The sequence below is a fragment of the Palaemon carinicauda genome, chromosome 1, assembly GCF_036898095.1.
Source record: "Palaemon carinicauda isolate YSFRI2023 chromosome 1, ASM3689809v2, whole genome shotgun sequence".
Lineage (NCBI taxonomy): Eukaryota > Metazoa > Arthropoda > Malacostraca > Decapoda > Palaemonidae > Palaemon > Palaemon carinicauda.
The window spans coordinates 103,497,285-103,507,598 of record NC_090725.1 but is presented as its reverse complement, the minus strand read 5'-3'; the positions used below and the strand labels follow the sequence as shown (position 1 = coordinate 103,507,598).

Genomic DNA, 10,314 nt, shown 5'->3' with positions numbered 1-10,314 from the left:
TTGAGGTAATTTGAATGGTTTCAAGGTGATGATATTTCCAAGGTAAATCTAAGGTAATTTCTGTTTTTACTAGCCGCAAACTTAAGGAAATTTGAACAGTTTTAAGTAATTTAAGGTAAAAGGTATTAGTATCTAAGGTACTGAGCATATGGTCAAGTGTAAACGCTGGTCATGCGAGACATTCAACTTTTTCATGCTACAAATCTCCTCCGTCTGTTTATGAATTATTTCTTATAATGAATGTCATCCCTGGCACCAACACCAGCCTGTATAGAACAAATTGGCAAATCTGATAAATATTTAGGTTATCAAGGTTGTGGTGGCCGATTTGGTAACTTCCCTTACTGGAGAACGTCAGATTTGGGGGTCAAATTCCTCTCAACTCGTTAGTTTTCTTTGATAACTGCAACATCACCATCCTTTTGATGTAAGGATGGGGTTTTTGGGGTAGCCTATAGGTCTTATCTGCTGAGTCATCAGCAGCCATTGCCTGGCCCTCCTTGGTTCTAGCTTGGGCGCTGTTCGTATGTATATATGGTCAGTCTCTAGAGCATTGTCCTGCTCGATAGGGCAATGTCACTGTCCCTTACCCCTGCCATTCATGAGTGATCTTTAAACCGTTAATTGATTGGTCCATTAATTGGTCAGGTACGGAGTATGATAGTTCGTAGGTGAAGCCTCGCCCACTAACCAAGGCTCTCTCTCTCTCTCTCTCTCTCTCTCCTCTCTCTCTCTCTCTCTCTCTCTCTCTCTCTCTCTCCTCGCTGCCTTTTCAATGAAAGTTTCTCTCTCTCTCTCTCTCTCTGCCTTTTCAGTGAAAGTTTCTCTCTCTCTCTCTCTCCTCTCTCTCTCTCTGCCTTTTCAATGAAAAGTTTTTTTTTTTCTCTCTCTCTCTCTGCCTTTTCAATTGAAAAATTTCTCTCTCTCTCTCTCTCTCCTCTCTCTCCTCTCTCTCTCTCTCTCTCTCTCTCTCTGCTGCCTTTTCAATGAAAATTTCTCTCTCTCTCTCTCTCTCTCTCTCTCTCTCCTCTCTCTGTGCCTTTTCAATGAAAGTCTCTCTCTCTCTCTCTCTCTTTGCCTTTTCAATGAAGATTATCTCTTTCTCTCTCTGTGTGCCTTTTCAATGAAAGTATCTCTATCTCTCTCTCTCTTTGCCTTTTCAATGAAAGTATCTCTCTCTTTCTCTCTCTGTGCCTTTTCAATGAAAGTCTCTCTCTCTCTCTCTCTCTCTCTCTGTGCCTTTTCAATGAAAGTCTCTCTCCCTCTCTCTCTCTCTCTCCCTCTCTCTCTCTGTGCCTTTTCAATGAAAGTTTCTCTCTCTCTCTCTCTCTCTCTCTCTCTCTCTCTCTCTCTCTTCTCTCTCTCTCTCTCCTCTCTTCTCTCTCTCTCTCTGTGCCTTTTCAATGAAAGTCTCTCTCTCTCTCTCTCTCTCTCTCTGTGCCCTTTTCAATGAAAGTTTCTCTCTCTCTCTCTCTCTCTCTCTCTCTGTGCCTTTTCAATGAAAGTCTCTCTCTCTCTCTCTCTCTCTCTCTCTCTGTGCCTTTTCAATGGAAGTTTCTCTATCTCTCTCTCTCTCTCTCTCTCTCTCTCTCTGCCTTTTCAATGAAAGTCTCTCTCTCTCTCTCTCTCTCTCTCTCTCTCTCTCTCTCTCTGTGCCTTTTCAATGAAAGTTTTCTCTCTATGCCTTTTCAATGAAAGTTTCTCTCTCTCTCTCTCTCTCTGTGCCTTTTCAATGAAAGTTTCTCTCTCTGTGCCTTTTCAATGAAAGTTTTCTCTCTCTGCCTTTTCAATGAAAGTTTCTCTCTCTGCCTTTTGAATGAAAGTTTCTCTCTCTGCCTTTTCAATGAAAGTTTCTCTCTCTCTCTCTCTCTCTCTCTGTGCCTTTTTCAATGAAAGTTTCTCTCTCTGCCTTTTCAATGAAAGTTTCTCTCTCTCTCTCTCGCTCTCTCTCTCCGCCGTTTTCAATGAAAGTCTCTCTCTCTCTCTCTCTGCCGTTTCAATGAAAGTTTCTCTCTCTCTCTCTCTCTCTGCCATTTCAATGAAAGTTTCTCTCTCTCTCTGCCATTTCAATGAAAGTTTCTCTCTCTCTCTCTCTCTCTCTCTCCTCTCTCTCTCTCTCACTCTCTCTCTCTCCTCTCTGCCGTTTCCATGAAAGTTTCTCTCTTCTCTCTCTCTCTTCTCTCTCCTCTCTCTCTCTCTCTCTCTCTCTCTCTCTCTCTGCCGTTTCAATGAAAGTTTCTCTCTCTTCTGCCTTTTCACGAAAGTTTCTCTCTTCTCTCTCTCTCTCTCTCTTCTCTTTTCAATGAAAGTTCTCTCTCTCTCTCTCTCTCTTTTCAATGAAAGTTCTCTCTCTCTCTCTCTCTCTCTTTTCAATGAAAGTTCTCTCTCTCTCTCTCTTTTCAATGAAAGTTCTCTCTTCTCTCTCTTTTTTCAATGAAGAGTTCTCTCTCTCTCTCTTTTTTTCAATGAGAGTTCTCTCTCTCTCTCTCTTTTTCAATGAGAGTTCTCTCTCTCTCTCTCTCTCTCTCTCTCTCTCTCCAATGAAAGTTCTCTCTCTCTCTCTCTCTCTCTCTCTCTCTCTCTCTCTCTCTCTTTTCAATGAAAGTTCTCTCTCTCTCTTTCTCTCTCTCTCTCTTTTCAATTGAAATTTCTCTCTCTCTCTCTCTCTCTCTCTTCAATGAAAGTTCTCTCTCTCTCTTCAATGAAAGTTCTCTCTCTCTCTCTCTCTTTTTTTTCAATGAAAGTTCTCTCTCTCTCTTCAATGAAAGTTCTCTCTCTCTCTCTCTCTCTTTTTTTTCAATGAAAGTTCTCTCTCTCTCTCTTTCAATGAAAGTTCTCTCTCTCTCTCTCTCTCTCTCTCTCTCTCTCTCTCTCTCTCTCTCTCTCTCTCTCTCTCTCTCTCTCTCTCTCTCTCTCTCTTTTCAATGAAAGTTCTCTCTCTCTCCTCTCTCTCTCTCTCTCTCTCTCTCTCTCTCTCTCTCTCTTTTCAATGAAAGTTCTCTCTCTCTCTCTCTCTCTCTCTCTCTCTCTTTTCAATGAAAGTTCTCTCTTTCTCTCTCTCTCTCTCTCTCTCTCTCTCCAATAGCAATGCTATGAACTCAACATCTTTTAAATGAAAGTCTCTCTCTCTCTCTCTCTCTCTCTCTCTCTCTCCAATAGCAATGCTATGAACTCAACATCTTTAAATGAAAGTCTCTCTCTCTCTCTCTCTCTCTCTCTCTCTCTCTCTCTCTCTCTCTCTCTCTCTCGGGGTTAGTTGGTTATCAGTCAACGTAATCAATGAACACCGAATGAAATTTTTAGTAATTGCCATTTAACAAGAATAGAGGAACTTACGGTACCTAATGTATTTATACAAATCCAAAAACTTGTTGGCTGAACCAAGACTCAGCCTAGAGTTTCAAAAAGTGCTAGAATCTCCTTGGTCCGTTGCTCTTGCACCAGACTATCTTGAGTTGTTACACGTTTTATTCTAGCTGTGACCAAGTTGTGGCATGATCTTCCAAATCGGGTAGTTGAATCAGAAAACTTTCAAAAGTTCAAACTTGCCGCAAATGTTTTCATATTGAACAGGCTGATATAAGTCTTTATAGTTTCTATATGAATTATCTGTTTATTAATGTTTTCAAAATATTTTTTCAATTATTCATTACTACTGATATCGCTTATTTCCTTAAATCCTTTCTTCACTGGGCTATTTTTCCCTGTTGGACCCCTTGGGCTTATATCCTCTTGCTTTTCCAAGTAGGGCTGTAGCTTAGCTAATAATAATGATAATAATAATAATAATTATGTGAAAGGGGTTAATAGATTCATTATTACATGACCCAGACAGTTAAGGAAGGGATACTTTACTTACTTATTTACTTCCTTGCTTGCTTGCTTAATTTCTTTCTTACTTGCTTATTTGCTTGCTTGCTTACTTATTTGCTTGTTTACTTACTTAATTACTTACACGAAGGGCTGCTTTCCTGATCATATCCCGCAGGGGAATCCTGTGCCCTACAGGACCTACAAAATTAGTTTATCGTCTATAGTGCGGTGCCATGTTTCACCCCGTAGGCCTTGCTTGTTGAAATTGATTTATTTAGCTTCGTTTGGTCACAATTAGGCTTAAAATATCAGAATGATGGGGTTCAAAAATTTTCAACCCGTGGAAACCCCTCCCCCCTTTTGGCTCCTTGTTGTGACCAGTCCCTAATTTTGAAATCCACAAAGCTTCGCTATTTGTTGATTGATTGATTTCGGGTTTTCTGGCATCCTGACATCTGAGGTCATTGACAATGATATCGTGTATTGTAAATAAAAAAAAAATGAAACTCAATTAAAACCATAAAAGCGAAGATGTCATTTTAAAATTTTAAGTATCTTTCAGAAGAGCTGCTTCTGAAATAAATATCGCTATTTGTTGAGGGATTTATCACAAAATCAGTCGTTTTAAGAGTTTACGATCATACTGATCTCGTTTTTCATGGTGAAAATGCATTCAGATGTCCCTATCATTATCGTCTGTTAAAACTACCCAATTTTGCTAATGTACAGTCAAATATAAATGCCCTGTCATATCCGGTCCCCTACTGTCACCCCCAATATTTATAGATTCCAGAATTACAGGTGTAGAAGAGTTTGGTTGTAAGGGGGGAGGGGACGCCGGGCAGGGGAAGTACCACTTGTTAGAGCTGTAAGGTGTGTGATGGCAGGGGAAGCACTAAAAATTGTATGAACGTAAATTAAATATAATTTCCTACGTTCCTAATTCTATCATTATTATAATACTTACAATTATTCAGTATATTTGTTGTGTTATCTGCTTTACCATTCTCGCAAACTTGACATAAATGTCGATATTTAGTTTGACATCGTGTTTTGTCCAGACTGAAAATTATCTCTTAAACACAAGCTAGGACTCTCTCTCTCTCTCTCTCTCTCTCTCTCTCTCTCTCTCTCTCTCTCTCTCTCTCTCTCTCTGTGGGTTTTTAGAGCTGTTACGGGGAAGGAGGCATTTTGTTTGAAAGTAATTCAATATCGATTCATCAGTATCGTAATATTTTCAGTAATGATTCTAAATTATAATTACGTTGCATAGACACATTTGTTGTGTTATTCGATGTAACATTCTAACAGTAAAGTTATTGGCTAGAATAATGAACTTTGGGAGTCCAATAACAATTCATTTTCTTAAGATAGTGTATCTACAACTGGTATGTAACAATTCATCATATACAAGCAAGTATTTCAGGGAACACAAGTGTTTGGGCAGTCAATCATCGGAGAGCAATTACGAATCGTCTTCATATTACTATATTAGATTTTACTTTATTTTGTAGATTATATAAAGACAAGTCACGTAATACCTGAAATATTTGCATTACAGAATCGTTAAGCATTCTCTGTCAGTCACTGACTACAGTTAAAAAATTTTCCGTAAAATACAGTAAAAATCCTGGAATAAATGTTGCCAGGCATTTACCGTTTTAAAAACCGATACATTGACGTAAATGAGTGATATTACGGTTACCAAACCGTAAAAGATAATAACAAAGAGTAAAATTACGGTTGCCTGTATTTTACTGAAATATGGCTGAGAAAATTTATTTTTACGGAGAATTTCCGATTGCAATTACGGTTTTTTTTTCTTGGTGTACATGTTAATAACAATAAGACAAGTCGAGTGAAAGCTGGGCAGCTTAGGATGTCTGCAGTCACTTAGTCAAAATACATTATTGTTTTAATTGCTACCGTGGTTTGGAATCCCAGTGGCCACGGTACTAGATTTGTGTGTCAATTTCTGCGAGAAATTGCTGAGTGTAATATCATTATAATAAGGATTACATAAACTTTATTCCTCTTATAGACACATGTAAAGTTGATATAACTTTGCTTGAAGAGATTGTGAATCTGCGAGGTTTGAATTAAGCAACATAATATATTAAACTAATTTTTATTATTATTATTGCTAGCCAAGCTACAACCCTAGTTGGAAAAGTAAGATGCTAGCCCAAGGGCTCCAACAAGGAAAAATAGCCCAGCGAGGAAAGGAAACGAGGAAATAAATAAACGATATGATAAGTAATTGAAAATTACAACTGAGTATTTAAAAAGACATTAACAACATTAAAAGATAATTCATAAACTAAAAACCTAAAAACATTTATCAATTAAATAGTTATAAAGGTAACTAAAGTTAATACAGGTAATTAAATAGTAGGTTTAAGGCTACCAGGGTATTATCTGAATATGAATAAATGTATAAAATATATAACTAAATAATTTCAAATAATGAAATGTTTGACCCTTACGTTTTAGGGGTGATGGATTTGGTAGAAAAGGTTACGTACATAGACATAAAGCATGGAAAATTTTGCGAAAGAAGACATAAAGCATGGAAAATTTTGCGAAAGAATACTAGAGAAGTTAGGGGAGACGTGAATTACAGGAATGAAGAGAAAGTAAGTGGAGAACAGCTGAAAATCGAATAAAACATCGAGGAAAGTAAAAGAAAGTGTTTATAATTGTAGGGTGGGGTAGAGCACATGTCTCAATTACGTGTTGGGCGATTTGCCATACTGCTGTCTTTTCTGTATCTCTTCTGTCTGCTTCCTTCCACCCTGCTGTCCGACCTCTCTTAATACACTGAATGTATATATACCCTTGGCTATGCATGACCCCTATTCCCTAGAGCTTATGTGCTCAATTTATAAATGCAGTCCTTAGAGGGGTAGGATAACAAGTCTAGCCGTATTCATTTGCTGAGCTGAGCAAGAACTCTTAATTTCCCGTTTGATTCAGGGATCCCACTAATTGTTACTATGATTTTTTCTTATTGTTGACAATATTAAGTTTACATCTTCACTGAGATTTTAACCCTGGTGTACAAGGTTGAACTTCAGTGTATATGCATATCGGTGTTATCTTGCCTGTTCGTCGATTCTTCTAGAGTTTTTATGATTGCAGTTGCTTGCAAGGCAAAGAACAGTCTTGCTTTTATAGGATTTGGGTCTCCATTCATTTTAGGGAGTACTGCTGCATATATAACAAAGTCTTTGAACTGTTTATTTATATCATCAGAGTTTGATGTGCTGCTTATGAAGTCATGTTTTGTCTTTTAATGTGTTCAGGTGTACAAAGAGTTTCCGTGATCAGTTCTGATAGGGAAATGTGGTCTGTCTTAGCACAGAGCATCATTAAATTGGGTAGGTTTGCAAGTAGAGACGTTGCAAAACCAGCTTAAGTATACTGTAGTCCCTAATGGTAAACAATTCTTGATATGCTGTTAGTTCCAACTGTCTTGCCCTCTCAATCGCAATTATTAAGGTCAGTACTACACAATATTCATAGAAGTTTCATTCCAGCTATGACCATATTGTGGAATGATTTTCCTAATCAGACAGTTGAATCTTTGGAACTTCAGATGTTCAAACTTACAGCGAATGTTTTTATGTTGAACAGGTTGACACAAGTCTCTTTTTATAGTTGATATATACCAGATCTATCATAAGATCTTATAATATATATTCATTACTCTCCATATAGTTTTCCATATTTCCTTTCCTCACTGGGCTATTTTCCCTGTTGGAAATTTTGGGCTTGTAGCATCCTGCTTTTCCAACTAGAGTTGTATCTTAGTAATGATAATAAAAATAATCTATTATGCAATGTTTTATGTCAAGGGAAACATGCCAGTCGGCGTCAATGACTTGTTTCCAATGGTGAAGTGTTGTGCATGTCTAGTGAGCTATGAACTCTGGGAATCAGGGTGAGACACCCCATCAGTTTTTCCTCCTCAGGTTGTAACTTATCTAATCAGAACACCAGTTTAGCAACGAGACAAATCAGGCAGCAGTGTGTCATGGCTGTGAAAGCTGGCTATCAGCACACTGTCAGTGCAGGCACTACAGAAAATAGGAGGAGAGATTCTCTCCTCTTCCTTCCTGGGTTGACAAGAGGGGAGGGTTTAGTTGTGATAGCCTATGAACTGTACAATAATAATAATAATTGTAATAATAATAATAATAATATTAAGAAGTGTCCAACACAAAAGTGATTATAGGCTATTGCCTTGAAATTGACTTTTATGGCTGGAAATAAGACTGCTAATCTGTTTTCCCTTTTCCAGATCTGATGGAGTGAGATCGCCATCCAGCTGTCAAGTGCAAGTGCACTTTAACTATATCACAGTTCATACTCCCCTTCTTTCATCTTGCTGCCCAACTTATCTTGGGTTTGCTCCCTGTTGCACGTGAGTTCTGATTGGCCTTCTGGGACCCTGGCTAGTAGTAGTAGTAGTGATGATTTAGGTTTAGGGAAATAGAAGTTTTTTAAACATAACAGTATAATATACTTGATATATTGTAACTCACTCTCTCTCTCTCTCTCTCTCTCTCTCTCTCTCTCTCTCTCTCTCTCTCTCTTAATGCTCACCATAGAGAGTAGTTAAGTTTTGTTTCTCCTACTGATCATGGTGATCAGTAGGAGAGACTTTGCCTCTGAATTAGGCTGTGGGCAAATCATAAGTGAAGCTACTCACACCGACTTCCCTGTCGTTATAACAAGTAAGGTTGATTTTCCTTTTGGGTCATCTGATCATGCTTTGATTTCATTAGTGGTAAAGACAGAACAACCTGTCCCTGATGTATATTTTAATGTAAGATTTATATAAAATCTCAAACAGACTGGAATGACATTTAAGTAATTTTTTTTTTTAACATGAATTGGTCACAATGTATAATATTTTCCCTGGTTGAGTCCTCGAGCTTATAGCATTCTGCTTTCCCAACTAGGATTGTAGCTTATCAAGTAATTATAATAATCTAGTCAACATAATCGGTATGGGTAGCACTTTTGATGCGTTAGGGTACAGAGTGAAGGACAAACCATGTTTTAATGATGATTGTTGACGTGCTTATTTGGAGAAGCAGGAGGCCTATCATCTTTTACAGGGTAACAGATCAGATTTGACTTTGAATACCTATACTCAGGTAAGAACTGTTGTTCAGAGTTTATGGTTCAACTGAAAAGGAGTACAATTTAACCAGAAAAGACGCCCTTTCTGGTACAACACAGAAGCATAAGTGGTGGGCTATCCTTAAATCTGCACTCTTTGGTGTAGACGCAACAATTCCTCCTTTACTTGAAACAACTGGCTCAGTCACGCATTGTCCAAAACAAAAGGTAACACTTTTGGGTGATGTGTTTGACAGTAAACAGAGTAATGAGAAACTTGGTCTTCTGCATTCCTGTTTTCCTGAGGCTAAACTAACTAACTTAGCTTTTTAATCTCGTGAAATTAAAGCGCTCTCGAATGACCTTGATGCTTTTGGAGGTGTAGACTCAAATGGTATTTTTCCTTTGCTTTTTATAAAGACTAGATTTCTTAGCTCTAAAGTTAACTGTTACTACAAGTTAGGATAAGGTTCTTTTAGCACTTGTTGAAGATTGGCAATGTTACTCTATTATGTAAATGTATTTGTGGTAGCTCTAGCCAAGCTGTGATTACTGCCCATTTTCCGTAGCTCCCATGTTATCTAAAGTTGTCTAGATATGAGTGCAGAGATTGATCATCTGTTCCCTAGTCTGAAATTTGGCTTTGAGAGGCCTTGGAGCATGTGATGCTCTTCTTACAATCTCCAATGCTGTACAGAAATCCCTTGATTGTGATCAGAAAGTTCGTATGGATGGCATCAATTTTAGTGCTGCCTTAAACCTCGTTAATCATGAAACACTTCTTTTCAAACTTAAACAGTTGGGAATGGGGTGTCTTTTTTTTACCATTGTTATTGAATTTTTAAGAAATATATTGCAAAGAGTTGTTGTTGATGAGCACCATATTGAGTATAGGAATATATCCGGTGTTTCTCAGGGTAGTGTTCTTGGCCCATTACTTCTCCTACTATATACACGTGGTTTCGCTTAGAACTCAAGTTTGTTGCAAGTATAGATGATGATGACTTTTTTTTTTGCTTCAATATAATCTCCTGAATGTAGATTTGTGGTTGCTGAGTCTCTTGTGAGAGATTAGCTAAGTCAGTATATAATGCTGGAAGTTGAATGTCAATAGGTCGAAAGAGTGTCTCCTCAACATCTAGATTTCTGCATTGATAATGTTTCATTAACTATACGACTCTTTAAATTTTGGGTGTGATTCTTATAGCAAATTTACTTTATAGAAACATTTTCAATCTGTTTTTCAATTGCACAAAAAATTGGCTTATTGAGAAAGTCTTTTAAGATTTTTGATGATCAATCTATTATGAAAAAGTTTTAATTCTTTCATTCTACCTTTTTTCGAATATTGTTCTCCTGTTTGGTCTTCAA

General features: G+C 37.6%; 1 long non-coding RNA gene across 3 annotated transcripts in view; it reads left to right on the top strand.

Annotated features, from left to right (window-relative positions):
- The window catches only part of LOC137642722 (uncharacterized), an 80,545-nt gene that overhangs the window by 18,153 nt on the left and 52,078 nt on the right, over positions 1-10,314 (top strand). For all 3 annotated transcript variants that reach the window (XR_011044845.1, XR_011044848.1, XR_011044847.1), the window contains exon 3: positions 8,117-8,239. This is a non-coding gene — a long non-coding RNA (uncharacterized lncRNA). The remainder of the gene's footprint in view (positions 1-8,116; positions 8,240-10,314) is intronic.